Source organism: Phyllobates terribilis, unplaced genomic scaffold, assembly GCF_046119375.1.
Source record: "Phyllobates terribilis strain yellow unplaced genomic scaffold, ASM4611937v1 Scaffold_434__1_contigs__length_1565206, whole genome shotgun sequence".
Classification (NCBI taxonomy): Eukaryota; Metazoa; Chordata; class Amphibia; order Anura; family Dendrobatidae; genus Phyllobates; species Phyllobates terribilis.
Window position 1 is genome coordinate 589,043 of NW_027363194.1, and position 16,393 is coordinate 605,435.

Genomic DNA, 16,393 nt, shown 5'->3' on the forward strand with positions numbered 1-16,393 from the left:
TGCACTAAATTATAATGACATCAAGACAGATTGGAGACTGGGGCCCTCCATCTGGTCTGGCTCCAATGACAACAAGTCAGCGGGGGTGGGCTTCCTCTGTCGTGGGAGAAATATTACTGTAAATGCTGTCACAGAAATAGTACCAGGCAGAGTGGTTTTAGTGCATTTTAAATTTAATGGTTTTACCCTACGTGTAATGAATATTTATGCTCCCCCTGATAAGCAAGAGAGAATTAATTTATTTGGGATATTGCCATTGTACTGTACTGGGTCATCTCCCCTGATCGTAGGGGGTGATTTTAATTGTCTTTGTGCTAGTGAACAACGAGCGGGGGGTGACCCTTTACGCAAATTGGATAAGTCATGTCATCTATTGAAAGATTTTATAACTGATTTTAAATTATGCGATGCGTGGAGGTCACTCCTGCCGACGGACCCTGGTTATACGTGGTCCGGAAGAGGGGTGTCCTCCAGGATCGATTTTATTTTCCTATCAGATGATTTTAACCCTGTAAAATGTGTTTTAACATCAAATATATTTTCTGACCATAAGGGCTTGGAGGTGCACCTAGAATACCGGGATGAACAGAGGGTCAACAGGGGCCTCTGGCGTCTAAGTACTTACCTGCTGGAGGACCCTCTGATTCGACAAGACTTTGGTAAAGCCTATCAAGCCTGGCGGCGACAAAAACCTTCTGATGCCCCTATGGTAACCTGGTGGGAAAATTTGAAAAAAAAAGTCAGAATGTTTTTTATAAAAGCAGGGAGACGTAAAGCTAGAGAGAAAAAAAGATGTTTTAGTGATCTTAACACCAAACTACAAACACTTTTTAAATTCAAAGAGCTAGGGGTGGAGGTGGGAGATGATATTGCTAGCCTAAAAACTGAAATCCAGAACTGCATAGACACAAAGGGGAAAGAGATTATTTTTAACTCTAGAGTGCAGCACTTGGAGGAGGGGGAGAAGTGCTCTCGCTTCTTCTTCAAAAAAGTCATGGATAAAAGAGAAGTGATCACAAATCTAGAGGGTGAAACATCTATGCAGGGAATGTTGAATGCTACTTTTAACTTTTATAAGCATCTTTTTAGTAAAAAGTGTATAGATGAGTCCTTTTTATCTGATGCTCTTAATGATCTCGATTTTAAGTTAAATTTTACAGACCAGGAGTTTTTAGAACGCGATATTGTTTTAGAGGAATTATTTTATGTTTTTAAAAGTTTCTCTAAGGGCAAAGCACCTGGGTGTGATGGACTACCTGTAGAGTTTTATCTTACTTTTTGGGACATTTTAAAAGAGGACCTTTTTATGCTTTTTAAAGAAGTTTTTATTTCTGAACAGTTGCCATTTTCGTGGAGGAGAGGAGTGGTGTCTTTGATATATAAAAAAGGTGATCGCAGTGCTCTAGCGAATTGGAGACCCATAACTCTCCTAAACGTTGATTACAAGGTACTTGCTAAGGTGGTTGCAAACCGGCTCAGGAATGTCATTGCCAAACTAATCCAGCCTGAGCAGGTTTGTAGTGTACCAGGCAGAAGTATTTCAGAGGTTTTAAACGTATTAAGGGATGTAATTTGGTATTCCAGAGACCGGGGTCAAAATGTAGCCCTTTTAGCCCTAGATTTTGAAAAAGCTTTCGATAGAGTCTCTCATAGATTTCTTTTTAGAGTTTTAAAAAGAATGGGTATCCCTAATATGCTTTTAAATTGTATTAAGATTTTATATAAAAATTGTTTTAGTCAAATTTCTCTTAATGGCTTTTTAACAGATGGAGTTCCCCTTGAGTCCGGAGTGAAGCAGGGATGCCCCTTGTCGCCCATCCTGTTCATCTGCGCCATGGAGCCCCTGCTGAGCGCAATAAGAAAAGACAAAGTGATTAGAGGGGTTCCTGTTCCTGGCGGAGGTGGCAGTGATGTGAGAGTCTTTGGCTACATGGATGACGTGACGGTTGTGTGCGTGGACCCTGCTTCCCTCCGGAGGGCGGTGTTGCGCATTGATTTTTTTTCCCAGGCATCCGGTTTTAAACTTAATTTAAATAAATCTGAATGTCTGACTTTGGGATCCTGGGACACCGCCCAACTCCCGCAGCTCACTATAAAACGAGACAATGTAAAAATTCTTGGAGTTGTTTTTAACGAGGAGAATGTGGGAACTCAAAGCTGGGAGAATGTCATAGAAAAAATGTCAAAGAAAATATCATTTTGGGGTTTGAGGTCCCTAACAATGGAGGGGAAAATTTTAATTATAAAATCAGTGTTGTTACCCCTCATACTGTATATAGCGATGGTGTACCCCCCCTCTGATGTTTTAATTAAAAAAATGACTAGGATGATCTTTATGTTTTTATGGAACTCCAAAATGGAAAAATTAAGGCGAGAAATAATGAGGAAGAATAAAATGAACGGCGGAAGGGATGTCCCCGATTTACATATTTATTTGTATTTAAATTATTTCTGCTTTTGTTTCAAACATTTTAATGGTAATAGTGCGCTAAGTTATTTTTTAAAATATACTTGTGGGATGATTTTTAAAAGATGGTTTAAGTTGTCGTTGAATTCCCCTGTTTTACTATGCCCCCCCAAACACCAAGCAATCTTAGAAAAGACTGTTCGATTTTATAGCCTTGGTGATTTTAATATGGACATTTTTAAAGACCGCAAGAAGCTTTTATCTTTTCTGAGGAGGAATGAAGATGTGACCCCCATAGTAAATTTCTCAGAAGAGAGATCGAAGCAAGTTTGGAAGAATGTCTTCGGGAAATTCTTAGCAAATGGACATAAGGATATCGCATGGATGGTGGTCCACCAGTGCCTCCCCACCAGAGAGTTTCAACACAGGAGAGGCCTGGTGGCCAGAGCAAAATGCCCCAGAGACTCATGTGTTAATGACGAAACCACCTTGCACCTTATGTGGAATTGCCCATTTGCACAGGAACTTTGGCACAAAGTTGGGATTCTTTTAAAATGGACTTGCGGTTTAAGAGATTTTAACCATGAATATGTTTTATATGGCCTTTTTAAATGTCCGACCCCTCAACAGTATTGTATATGTTGGTGTATGATTAACTGTTTTAAAGACGCCCTTTGGAAGGCACGCAATATTTTACTTTTTAAACGTGATGCTATTTCTGTGAAGGATTGTCTTAAAATTGCTTTTAGCCAGTTGTATATTTATTACTTGAGGGATGTCAAATGTATTGGGAGAAGGGATGCCAATCGTATATGGGGTTTTTATGGGTGGAATTCTGTGTTTTAATAATGTACTGTTTGTGTTGTTGTTTTTGATTGTAAACCATCTTTTACGCACTTAATAAAATATGTTGAAACCTGATCTGTTCTTATCAGTTTAATATCTGATACGTCCCCTATCTGGGGACCATATATTAAATGGATTTTTAGAACAGGGAGATGGAAAAAGAGCTTGCTCTGTCCACTCCACGCATTGACCTGGTATTGCAGTATCTCCAGGACCGGTGCACCCCTTCTTTAATGCAGTTTCTAAAATCAGAAAGAATTGAATTCAATGTTTTTTGTTCATTTTGCTTGTTTGTCGGATTTTGGGATGGACTCTTTGGCTTTGCTTTTCTTCTCCTCAATGGATTTTTCATGTTCAAAGTTGCAGAAGCCAGATTACAAGCTCATTTTGGTTCAACTTCAGCAACTGTGCATTGCATTGCCATGTAATGTGATGCAATGCTATCTTTCTAGCTCTCCCTTTTTACTTCCTTTTGGATAAACAGACATATTAGGCAAGCATTTTGGAGCTTTCACCTAAATAACTACAGGTGGTGAGATAAGCTGCACAATATAATTGACCTTTCAGTATATTGTTGCACACACACCATCTATTTAGCAAATGCCCTTGTTATCAACAGCAGCCTTTTAAACTCACCTGAGCTAACAGGTATGTGCGCTGGTTACTCTGCTGCGCTTAAAATTTCTTTTTTGGTTTGCTACAATGCCTTTTCTGAAACGTTGTCTCCTTCTGCTGGAACACTGACTTCTTTCATTTAATGCCTGCAGACTATAAAAGAGAACCCAACCCAAAAAGTTTGGTTGATTAGTCTGTGGCATTCTGTTAAACTGTTGCTTATGGCGGTCTCTGTGAGCTTCTCAGCGACATTCAGCCAGCCAGGTATCCTGCCTGCAGTAGATGGAATGTGGCAATGGAACGCTGGCTGCGCGTGTCATAATAGGCTCTGAGCCTTTATATACCTGTGCACAGCAGCAGCCACCTTCAGTCTGCTGCTGGACAGCCAGCAGCAGCAGCAGCAGGAGAGGTATGTAATCAGGAGCCCTCCTGCTAAGGGTAGACAGCTGCTCGTTCCACCCCACCCCCCGCCTTAATTGGTTCTCCTCCCTTCCAACGGTGTTGAGGCGGGTGGGAACAGCAGGGGGTGAAGGTGCTGTGTTTAAAGAGGTGGAGTTATGCAGATCTAAAACGCGTGGATTGCAGCAGCAGCAAGCCGAAAAGTGCAGGCATGTAAGGGATCTAGAGGTTGACAACATGTCTTCTTAAAGGGAGTCCAGGAGCTCATCTCCACAAATGGACTTTTCAGGATCCTTGGGTGGCTCCGTAGTTTGAAACCAATTCTGGTTATCGCTTCTCGGCCTTTTGGCTAAGATCAAGTGTAGTATCTGTTCTTATCAGTTTAATATCTGATACGTCCCCTATCTGGGGACCATATATTAAATGGATTTTTAGAACAGGGAGATGGAAAAAGAGCTTGCTCTGTCCACTCCACGCATTGACCTGGTATTGCAGTATCTCCAGGACCGGTGCACCCCTTCTTTAATGCAGTTTCTAAAATCAGAAAGAATTGAATTCAATGTTTTTTGTTCATTTTGCTTGTTTGTCGGATTTTGGGATGGACTCTTTGGCTTTGCTTTTCTTCTCCTCATTGGATTTTTCATGTTCAAAGTTTCAGAAGCCAGATTACAAGCTCATTTTGGTTCAACTTCAGCAACTGTGCATTGCATTGCCATGTAATGTGATGCAATGCTATCTTTCTAGCTCTCCCTTTTTACTTCCTTTTGGATAAACAGACATATTAGGCAAGCATTTTGGAGCTTTCACCTAAATAACTACAGGTGGTGAGATAAGCTGCACAATATAATTGACCTTTCAGTATATTGTTGCACACACACCATCTATTTAGCAAATGCCCTTGTTATCAACAGCAGCCTTTTAAACTCACCTGAGCTAACAGGTATGTGCGCTGGTTACTCTGCTGCGCTTAAAATTTCTTTTTTGGTTTGCTACAATGCCTTTTCTGAAACGTTGTCTCCTTCTGCTGGAACACTGACTTCTTTCATTTAATGCCTGCAGACTATAAAAGAGAACCCAACCCAAAAAGTTTGGTTGATTAGTCTGTGGCATTCTGTTAAACTGTTGCTTATGGCAGTCTCTGTGAGCTTCTCAGCGACATTCAGCCAGCCAGGTATCCTGCCTGCAGTAGATGGAATGTGGCAATGGAACGCTGGCTGCGCGTGTCATAATAGGCTCTGAGCCTTTATATACCTGTGCACAGCAGCAGCCACCTTCAGTCTGCTGCTGGACAGCCAGCAGCAGCAGCAGCAGGAGAGGTATGTAATCAGGAGCCCTCCTGCTAAGGGTAGACAGCTGCTCGTTCCACCCCACCCCCCGCCTTAATTGGTTCTCCTCCCTTCCAACGGTGTTGAGGCGGGTGGGAACAGCAGGGGGTGAAGGTGCTGTGTTTAAAGAGGTGGAGTTATGCAGATCTAAAACGCGTGGATTGCAGCAGCAGCAAGCCGAAAAGTGCAGGCATGTAAGGGATCTAGAGGTTGACAACATGTCTTCTTAACGGGAGTCCAGGAGCTCATCTCCACAAATGGACTTTTCAGGATCCTTGGGTGGCTCCGTAGTTTGAAACCAATTCTGGTTATCGCTTCTCGGCCTTTTGGCTAAGATCAAGTGTAGTATCTGTTCTTATCAGTTTAATATCTGATACGTCCCCTATCTGGGGACCAAATATTAAATGGATTTTTAGAACAGGGAGATGGAAAAAGAGCTTGCTCTGTCCACTCCACGCATTGACCTGGTATTGCAGTATCTCCAGGACCGGTGCACCCCTTCTTTAATGCAGTTTCTAAAATCAGAAAGAATTGAATTCAATGTTTTTTGTTCATTTTGCTTGTTTGTCGGATTTTGGGATGGACTCTTTGGCTTTGCTTTTCTTCTCCTCATTGGATTTTTCATGTTCAAAGTTGCAGAAGCCAGATTACAAGCTCATTTTGGTTCAACTTCAGCAACTGTGCATTGCATTGCCATGTAATGTGATGCAATGCTATCTTTCTAGCTCTCCCTTTTTACTTCCTTTTGGATAAACAGACATATTAGGCAAGCATTTTGGAGCTTTCACCTAAATAACTACAGGTGGTGAGATAAGCTGCACAATATAATTGACCTTTCAGTATATTGTTGCACACACACCATCTATTTAGCAAATGCCCTTGTTATCAACAGCAGCCTTTTAAACTCACCTGAGCTAACAGGTATGTGCGCTGGTTACTCTGCTGCGCTTAAAATTTCTTTTTTGGTTTGCTACAATGCCTTTTCTGAAACGTTGTCTCCTTCTGCTGGAACACTGACTTCTTTCATTTAATGCCTGCAGACTATAAAAGAGAACCCAACCCAAAAAGTTTGGTTGATTAGTCTGTGGCATTCTGTTAAACTGTTGCTTATGGCGGTCTCTGTGAGCTTCTCAGCGACATTCAGCCAGCCAGGTATCCTGCCTGCAGTAGATGGAATGTGGCAATGGAACGCTGGCTGCGCGTGTCATAATAGGCTCTGAGCCTTTATATACCTGTGCACAGCAGCAGCCACCTTCAGTCTGCTGCTGGACAGCCAGCAGCAGCAGCAGCAGGAGAGGTATGTAATCAGGAGCCCTCCTGCTAAGGGTAGACAGCTGCTCGTTCCACCCCACCCCCCGCCTTAATTGGTTCTCCTCCCTTCCAACGGTGTTGAGGCGGGTGGGAACAGCAGGGGGTGAAGGTGCTGTGTTTAAAGAGGTGGAGTTATGCAGATCTAAAACGCGTGGATTGCAGCAGCAGCAAGCCGAAAAGTGCAGGCATGTAAGGGATCTAGAGGTTGACAACATGTCTTCTTAACGGGAGTCCAGGAGCTCATCTCCACAAATGGACTTTTCAGGATCCTTGGGTGGCTCCGTAGTTTGAAACCAATTCTGGTTATCGCTTCTCGGCCTTTTGGCTAAGATCAAGTGTAGTATCTGTTCTTATCAGTTTAATATCTGATACGTCCCCTATCTGGGGACCATATATTAAATGGATTTTTAGAACAGGGAGATGGAAAAAGAGCTTGCTCTGTCCACTCCACGCATTGACCTGGTATTGCAGTATCTCCAGGACCGGTGCACCCCTTCTTTAATGCAGTTTCTAAAATCAGAAAGAATTGAATTCAATGTTTTTTGTTCATTTTGCTTGTTTGTCGGATTTTGGGATGGACTCTTTGGCTTTGCTTTTCTTCTCCTCATTGGATTTTTCATGTTCAAAGTTGCAGAAGCCAGATTACAAGCTCATTTTGGTTCAACTTCAGCAACTGTGCATTGCATTGCCATGTAATGTGATGCAATGCTATCTTTCTAGCTCTCCCTTTTTACTTCCTTTTGGATAAACAGACATATTAGGCAAGCATTTTGGAGCTTTCACCTAAATAACTACAGGTGGTGAGATAAGCTGCACAATATAATTGACCTTTCAGTATATTGTTGCACACACACCATCTATTTAGCAAATGCCCTTGTTATCAACAGCAGCCTTTTAAACTCACCTGAGCTAACAGGTATGTGCGCTGGTTACTCTGCTGCGCTTAAAATTTCTTTTTTGGTTTGCTACAATGCCTTTTCTGAAACGTTGTCTCCTTCTGCTGGAACACTGACTTCTTTCATTTAATGCCTGCAGACTATAAAAGAGAACCCAACCCAAAAAGTTTGGTTGATTAGTCTGTGGCATTCTGTTAAACTGTTGCTTATGGCGGTCTCTGTGAGCTTCTCAGCGACATTCAGCCAGCCAGGTATCCTGCCTGCAGTAGATGGAATGTGGCAATGGAACGCTGGCTGCGCGTGTCATAATAGGCTCTGAGCCTTTATATACCTGTGCACAGCAGCAGCCACCTTCAGTCTGCTGCTGGACAGCCAGCAGCAGCAGCAGCAGGAGAGGTATGTAATCAGGAGCCCTCCTGCTAAGGGTAGACAGCTGCTCGTTCCACCCCACCCCCCGCCTTAATTGGTTCTCCTCCCTTCCAACGGTGTTGAGGCGGGTGGGAACAGCAGGGGGTGAAGGTGCTGTGTTTAAAGAGGTGGAGTTATGCAGATCTAAAACGCGTGGATTGCAGCAGCAGCAAGCCGAAAAGTGCAGGCATGTAAGGGATCTAGAGGTTGACAACATGTCTTCTTAACGGGAGTCCAGGAGCTCATCTCCACAAATGGACTTTTCAGGATCCTTGGGTGGCTCCGTAGTTTGAAACCAATTCTGGTTATCGCTTCTCGGCCTTTTGGCTAAGATCAAGTGTAGTATCTTTTGAAAAGGCAGTTTTGTCCTTGGGCTGCCCTAGTAAATTGATGCATATTACACACTGGTTTGGTGCACTTGTTAGTACGCCAGGTGGCTCATAGAGTTATCTGATGGAAAACATGGCCCTCCAGGATCGAAGTCACTAGGCTGGGTAAGTGTGAGGGCTTTGGAGCAATGTGCCCCAGGAGTAGGCGCCCTGGTGGGAGTCCAAGCTTACTGGGACTGGGAACCCCAGAAAGACTTGGCTTCGTAGCACGCCGCACCTTTGCCAATCATACTTTCTGAGCAACCCCCCCTATTCCTGGCCTCCGGGCTAGGAAGGGGAATTTTTATAAACCCGGTCGGAGGTCCGGTCAGCTTTGGGCTGAGAAACCAACACAGGCTCCAGCTCCACAAGGGTGGCAGCCTAGATGGAAGCTGGGAGCACGAAAACGGCTCTTCTCCGGCTTCGGCTAGGGAGAGCATCGGAGATCCCTGACCCTCGCTGTGGCCTTCTGGCTCGGAGGGATGGGGATGGTTTATTGGGGACCCTCTCCTCCGGGAAGGGTCCACATGAATCCTCGCCTCGTGCGCTGTTTTGGTGTGACTTCGGTCACATTTTTCAGTGCCTTGGATGCAGCTTCAATCAAAATCTGTTCTTATCAGTTTAATATCTGATACGTCCCCTATCTGGGGACCATATATTAAATGGATTTTTAGAACAGGGAGATGGAAAAAGAGCTTGCTCTGTCCACTCCACGCATTGACCTGGTATTGCAGTATCTCCAGGACCGGTGCACCCCTTCTTTAATGCAGTTTCTAAAATCAGAAAGAATTGAATTCAATGTTTTTTGTTCATTTTGCTTGTTTGTCGGATTTTGGGATGGACTCTTTGGCTTTGCTTTTCTTCTCCTCATTGGATTTTTCATGTTCAAAGTTGCAGAAGCCAGATTACAAGCTCATTTTGGTTCAACTTCAGCAACTGTGCATTGCATTGCCATGTAATGTGATGCAATGCTATCTTTCTAGCTCTCCCTTTTTACTTCCTTTTGGATAAACAGACATATTAGGCAAGCATTTTGGAGCTTTCACCTAAATAACTACAGGTGGTGAGATAAGCTGCACAATATAATTGACCTTTCAGTATATTGTTGCACACACACCATCTATTTAGCAAATGCCCTTGTTATCAACAGCAGCCTTTTAAACTCACCTGAGCTAACAGGTATGTGCGCTGGTTACTCTGCTGCGCTTAAAATTTCTTTTTTGGTTTGCTACAATGCCTTTTCTGAAACGTTGTCTCCTTCTGCTGGAACACTGACTTCTTTCATTTAATGCCTGCAGACTATAAAAGAGAAGCCAACCCAAAAAGTTTGGTTGATTAGTCTGTGGCATTCTGTTAAACTGTTGCTTATGGCGGTCTCTGTGAGCTTCTCAGCGACATTCAGCCAGCCAGGTATCCTGCCTGCAGTAGATGGAATGTGGCAATGGAACGCTGGCTGCGTGTGTCATAATAGGCTCTGAGCCTTTATATACCTGTGCACAGCAGCAGCCACCTTCAGTCTGCTGCTGGACAGCCAGCAGCAGCAGCAGCAGGAGAGGTATGTAATCAGGAGCCCTCCTGCTAAGGGTAGACAGCTGCTCGTTCCACCCCACCCCCCGCCTTAATTGGTTCTCCTCCCTTCCAACGGTGTTGAGGCGGGTGGGAACAGCAGGGGGTGAAGGTGCTGTGTTTAAAGAGGTGGAGTTATGCAGATCTAAAACGCGTGGATTGCAGCAGCAGCAAGCCGAAAAGTGCAGGCATGTAAGGGATCTAGAGGTTGACAACATGTCTTCTTAACGGGAGTCCAGGAGCTCATCTCCACAAATGGACTTTTCAGGATCCTTGGGTGGCTCCGTAGTTTGAAACCAATTCTGGTTATCGCTTCTCAGCCTTTTGGCTAAGATCAAGTGTAGTATCTGTTCTTATCAGTTTAATATCTGATACGTCCCCTATCTGGGGACCATATATTAAATGGATTTTTAGAACAGGGAGATGGAAAAAGAGCTTGCTCTGTCCACTCCACGCATTGACCTGGTATTGCAGTATCTCCAGGACCGGTGCACCCCTTCTTTAATGCAGTTTCTAAAATCAGAAAGAATTGAATTCAATGTTTTTTGTTCATTTTGCTTGTTTGTCGGATTTTGGGATGGACTTTTTGGCTTTGCTTTTCTTCTCCTCATTGGATTTTTCATGTTCAAAGTTGCAGAAGCCAGATTACAAGCTCATTTTGGTTCAACTTCAGCAACTGTGCATTGCATTGCCATGTAATGTGATGCAATGCTATCTTTCTAGCTCTCCCTTTTTACTTCCTTTTGGATAAACAGACATATTAGGCAAGCATTTTGGAGCTTTCACCTAAATAACTACAGGTGGTGAGATAAGCTGCACAATATAATTGACCTTTCAGTATATTGTTGCACACACACCATCTATTTAGCAAATGCCCTTGTTATCAACAGCAGCCTTTTAAACTCACCTGAGCTAACAGGTATGTGCGCTGGTTACTCTGCTGCGCTTAAAATTTCTTTTTTGGTTTGCTACAATGCCTTTTCTGAAACGTTGTCTCCTTCTGCTGGAACACTGACTTCTTTCATTTAATGCCTGCAGACTATAAAAGAGAACCCAACCCAAAAAGTTTGGTTGATTAGTCTGTGGCATTCTGTTAAACTGTTGCTTATGGCGGTCTCTGTGAGCTTCTCAGCGACATTCAGCCAGCCAGGTATCCTGCCTGCAGTAGATGGAATGTGGCAATGGAACGCTGGCTGCGCGTGTCATAATAGGCTCTGAGCCTTTATATACCTGTGCACAGCAGCAGCCACCTTCAGTCTGCTGCTGGACAGCCAGCAGCAGCAGCAGCAGGAGAGGTATGTAATCAGGAGCCCTCCTGCTAAGGGTAGACAGCTGCTCGTTCCACCCCACCCCCCGCCTTAATTGGTTCTCCTCCCTTCCAACGGTGTTGAGGCGGGTGGGAACAGCAGGGGGTGAAGGTGCTGTGTTTAAAGAGGTGGAGTTATGCAGATCTAAAACGCGTGGATTGCAGCAGCAGCAAGCCGAAAAGTGCAGGCATGTAAGGGATCTAGAGGTTGACAACATGTCTTCTTAACGGGAGTCCAGGAGCTCATCTCCACAAATGGACTTTTCAGGATCCTTGGGTGGCTCCGTAGTTTGAAACCAATTCTGGTTATCGCTTCTCGGCCTTTTGGCTAAGATCAAGTGTAGTATCTGTTCTTATCAGTTTAATATCTGATACGTCCCCTATCTGGGGACCATATATTAAATGATTGATGTATGATTGTTCAGAGCAAATTCGGCAAGTGGCAGAAACTCAGACCACCCCTCTTGATTGTCTGCCACAAAACAACGCAAGATCTGCTCAACATCCTGGTTTTTCCTTTCTGTCTGGCCATTAGATTCAGGATGATATCCGGACGAAAACGACAAATGAATTCCCAACCTGTCACAAAAGGCACGCCAAAAACGAGCCACGAACTGAGGACCCCTATCAGAAACAATGTCAGTAGGAACGCCATGAAGTCTGACAATTTCCTTGACAAAGGCCTTAGCGAGAGTTTTAGCGCAGGGCAGTTTGATGAAGGGAACCAAGTGACACATCTTGCTAAAACGGTCCACGACCACCCAGATGACAGTAAAACCCTCAGAGGGGGGAAGGTCAGTTATAAAGTCCATAGCCAAATGTGTCCAAGGAGCACTGGGGACCTCCAAAGGACAAAGTAACCCCGCAGCAGGAGTATGTGAGGACTTAGATCTAGCACATATAGTACATTGGCGCACCCACTTAATGACTTCCTTCTGCCATCCAGGCCACCAAAAACTGCGACCCACCAGTCTCTTGGTCTCAGAGATTCCGGGATGACCTGCCAACCGAGATTCGTGACACTCAAAAAACAAATCTCTCCTAAAGGTCCCAGGCACAAACAACCTCCCATGAGGAGTGTTAGATGGGGCATTCTCCTGAGCTTTAAGAATCTCATCTTCCAAAACGGAGTCTAAAGCAGCTATCACAACACCTTCTTGTAAAATGTTTTCCTCTTTCTCAGCACCGACTATGGGAGAAAAACTGCGAGACAAGGCATCCGCCTTAACATTCTTAGTACCAGGGATGTAAGTAACGGAGAAATTAAACCGCGAGAAAAACAGTGCCCACCTAGCCTGACGGGCATTCAGGCGCTTGGCAGCATCAAGATATATCAGATTTTTATGATCCGTAAGAACCTGAACGGGAAATTCCGCACCTTCCAAGAAGTGGCGCCAGTGTTCAAATGCGAGTTTAATAGCCAATAATTCCCGATTACCAATATCGTAATTCAATTCAGTCTCCGAAAATTTTTTTTGAAAAAAAGGCACAGGGATGTAATCCATCCCCGTTATCCTGAGACAATACTGCGCCAACCCCCACAGAGGAAGCATCAACCTCAACCAAAAACGGCCTAGTAACATCAGGCTGCATAAGGATGGGAGCAGAGGTGAACCTCTCCTTGAGATACACAAAAGCTTCAATGGCCTCAGAAGACCACTGAACCGCATCAGCACCTTTCCTGGTGAGATCAGTCAGAGGTTTGACAATACTAGAAAAATTTTTTATGAATTTTCTATAGTAATTGGCGAAACCCAAAAACCTCTGTATCGATTTCAAACCAATAGGCCTAGGCCATTCCTGCACAGCCTGAACCTTAACCGGATCCATCTCAAAACCTTTGCTGGAGATAATGTAGCCCAAAAAACTAATTCTCTGTACAGCGAACTCACATTTCTCCAGCTTAGCAAAAAGCGAATTGTCCATTAATAACTGTAATACCTCACGCACGCTCCGCCAATGAGACTCCAGATCTGGCGAATAAATCAAAATGTCATCCAAATACACAACCACATTTTTACCGATCAAAGGTCTAAGGATGTCATTAATCAGATTCTGAAAAAATGCAGGAGCATTAGTAAGACCAAAAGGCATAACCAGATTCTCAAAATGACCCACAGGAGTGTTAAAAGCAGTCTTCCATTCATCACCCTCCTTCATGCGCAACAGATTGTATGCCCCCTTAAGGTCAATTTTAGAGAACCACTTGGCCCCCAATAACTGGTTAAACAGATCAGGAATCAATGGCAGTGGGTAAGGATTGCGTACCGTAATTTTGTTAATCTCACGAAAATCCAGACAAGGACGTAAACCGCCGTCCTTTTTTTTTACAAAAAAAAATCCAACCGCCACAGGAGACTTAGAGGGCCTAATGTGACCGGCGGCCAAACTTGTCTGTATGTATTCCTCCAAAGCCTTCCTCTCAGGAATAGTAAGGTTAAATAAACGACTTTTAGGAAGAATCGCTCCAGGGACAAATTCAATAGAACAATCATAGTCTCTATGGGGAGGCAAAACCTGCGATTCTTTCTCAGAAAAAACTCTCCAAAAATCCTGAATAGGAACAGGCAATTCTCCCCTATCCAAAGCTGCAATACGCCCGTTACAACACTTGTCATAACATTTATGGCTCCAGGATTTAATTTCACTGGTAGACCAATCCAGTACAGGATTGTGAAATTTTAACCAGGGCAAACCCAATATTACTGGAGAAGGCAAGTTATTCAACACTACCAAATCCAATTTCTCATGGTGAACACCATTAATAGTGAGAGGAAATTCACAGACCTTGAGAGTAATATTCTTCAAAGGGGAGCCATCCACAGAAACCACAGCAATGGGGGATGATAAAGGTTCAGGTTTTAAATTGAGTTTTTCCACGAATCCCCCATCAATTACATTCAGTGTAGACCCGCAATCAACAAACACCCGAAATTCCATTAATTTTTCCTGAGCAATCGTGGAAGCAGCTAAAAATATACCCTTGGAATTTAAACAGGCAATACGGGCGTGACTGACCATTTTTTTTTCTTTCTTCATACGAAGCTCACAGCCTTTAATCAAATGACCAGATTTTCCGCAATAGAAACACAAGCCTTCCGAAAAACGACGGTCTTTTTCTTGAGAGCGAGGTGCCACCGATCCAATCTCCATCGGTTCACCACTGTTAGTACACACATTATCATAACCAGAAACTGACATAGCAGAGGATTTGCTCTCATTAACCCTAGCACGCAGTCTTCTATCCACCCGTATAGCTAATTGCATAGCCTGTTGCAAATCCTCAGGTGTAGGATAAGCAATTAGCAGGTCTTTAACCCTTTCACTGAGCCCAGCAAGAAATAGACTTTTCAGAGCAGAATCGTTCCACCCTGTTTGAGTGGACCAACGACGAAAATGAGTACAATATTTTTCCACATTACCTGATCCTTGTTTTAAACGTCTCAACTCAGTCTCAGCTGATGCCACACGGTCAGGATCATCATATAATAATCCTAAAGCAGAAAAAAAACTATCCACTGATCTGAAGCATGTATCACTAGGTTGCAAAGAAAAGGCCCACTCCTGAGGCTCTTTGCGCAAAAGTGACATTATGAACCCTACGCGCTGGGATTCATCCCCAGAGGACTTGGGTCTCAAACGAAAATACAATAAGCAAGCATTTTTAAATGAAAAAAATTCTCGATGTTCACCAAAAAATAAATCCGGCAAACATACCTTAGGCTCCAAGAAATATGCTCCAGGACAGTTACTCACGTGCTGACGGAGTTCGGCCACTTCCAGAGAGAGTCCCTGCAGGTGTTTAGCCAAATCCTGAACCGACACCATGATGGAACAAAAAAAAAAAATCTTTCCTTAGAGAATTTGCAGGCTGGACTTACTGTTATGTTCTGCTACCAAAGCTAAGGAAAGAGAGGAGATCTGTCCCTACTATAGGACTCAGCTGAATCCCTACGATGTAACAGGGAACCTGATCCTGCGATCAGACCTGCTAAAGTCCTAATCTAGTCTGTACGGAGACCTATAGATGTGGGGAGGGAATCCCTACAAGTACTAAGGACTGGGAGGAATATGGGACACCTCCTAACAGAAATAGTAGCAGACAGACGAACAAACAAAATAGATAGAACATAGAGGTCCGTAGACCAAGCAAACTAACAGAGCTAGATACAGAGCACAGGCTAGCTAGAAAGTAGATATACAATGAAGTCCAGCAAAGCCAGAAGGGCGGAGCAGGATTAAATAGGCCAACAAGGTCATGTGACCAGCAAAGGAAAAAAAACCTAACAGCAAGGTTCTAACACTATCACCAGGTCAGCAGGTGCAAAGAGAGACAGTAACCAAGCTAGGCCTAGCTTCAGGCAGGTCAGAAGCTTAGAGAATAAAGCAACGGATCAGGAGGCCCTATACTCGCTCACTGGGGAGAGTCCAAAAGTGTGCCCTTCACCTGGAGTACCCTGGACCGTGCCTGCAACATCACCAGTAAAGGTACTGAAGCTTACCCCCTTGTGAGTGTCCGTCTTTCCTCCGAGACTGTCCTGCCGTCTCTCCCCTGCACCACCATCCATTACACCCCACGCTGCCCTGGAGCAAGCTCTACCTGTGGAGAGCCACACCATCCCTGCTGCCGTAACACCAGCTCCAGAGGACTGCTCCGCAGCGGCGGCTCCCTCTAGCCGCAATCCACAGGTGGCGTCACGAACACTTTCACAAATCCCCTATATCTCCCCCTTTGACTGACCGCCCTGGGTCACGGACCGGGCCAGCTACCATGATATACCCCAGCAACCAGAGGCCCGGCTGCCGAGTACCCCACGGCCCTGGGGGCGCGTCAGAACAAAGGGTAGTTATTAATGGAACACACTTAGACTGGGTCTCAGTTAACAGTGGGGTACCACAGGAGTAAGTATTGGGCCAGATTCTTTTTAACATATTTATTAATGACC

At 44.2% G+C, this 16,393-nt stretch overlaps 5 non-coding genes and 3 pseudogenes across 5 annotated transcripts; all 8 read left to right on the forward strand.

Moving 5' to 3' along the window:
* The first annotated feature begins 3,291 nt into the window (after positions 1-3,291).
* LOC141227917 (U2 spliceosomal RNA) lies at positions 3,292-3,481 on the forward strand. Its single transcript, XR_012294878.1, has one exon. It is a non-coding gene; the product is annotated as a U2 spliceosomal RNA (small nuclear RNA).
* A 1,115-nt stretch (positions 3,482-4,596) lies between these two features.
* Positions 4,597-4,787, forward strand: LOC141227863 (U2 spliceosomal RNA). The gene has a single exon (XR_012294834.1). It is a non-coding gene; the product is annotated as a U2 spliceosomal RNA (small nuclear RNA).
* Positions 4,788-5,902: 1,115 nt separating this feature from the next.
* Positions 5,903-6,093, forward strand: LOC141227866 (U2 spliceosomal RNA). Its single transcript, XR_012294836.1, has one exon. It is a non-coding gene; the product is annotated as a U2 spliceosomal RNA (small nuclear RNA).
* A 1,115-nt stretch (positions 6,094-7,208) lies between these two features.
* On the forward strand, positions 7,209-7,399 carry LOC141227864 (U2 spliceosomal RNA). Its single transcript, XR_012294835.1, has one exon. It is a non-coding gene; the product is annotated as a U2 spliceosomal RNA (small nuclear RNA).
* A 1,115-nt stretch (positions 7,400-8,514) lies between these two features.
* LOC141227944 (U2 spliceosomal RNA) lies at positions 8,515-8,630 on the forward strand (annotated as a pseudogene).
* A 524-nt stretch (positions 8,631-9,154) lies between these two features.
* Positions 9,155-9,334, forward strand: LOC141227892 (U2 spliceosomal RNA; annotated as a pseudogene).
* Positions 9,335-10,449: 1,115 nt separating this feature from the next.
* LOC141227876 (U2 spliceosomal RNA) lies at positions 10,450-10,640 on the forward strand. The gene has a single exon (XR_012294846.1). It is a non-coding gene; the product is annotated as a U2 spliceosomal RNA (small nuclear RNA).
* A 1,115-nt stretch (positions 10,641-11,755) lies between these two features.
* Positions 11,756-11,931, forward strand: LOC141227925 (U2 spliceosomal RNA; annotated as a pseudogene).
* Positions 11,932-16,393: the final 4,462 nt, after the last annotated feature.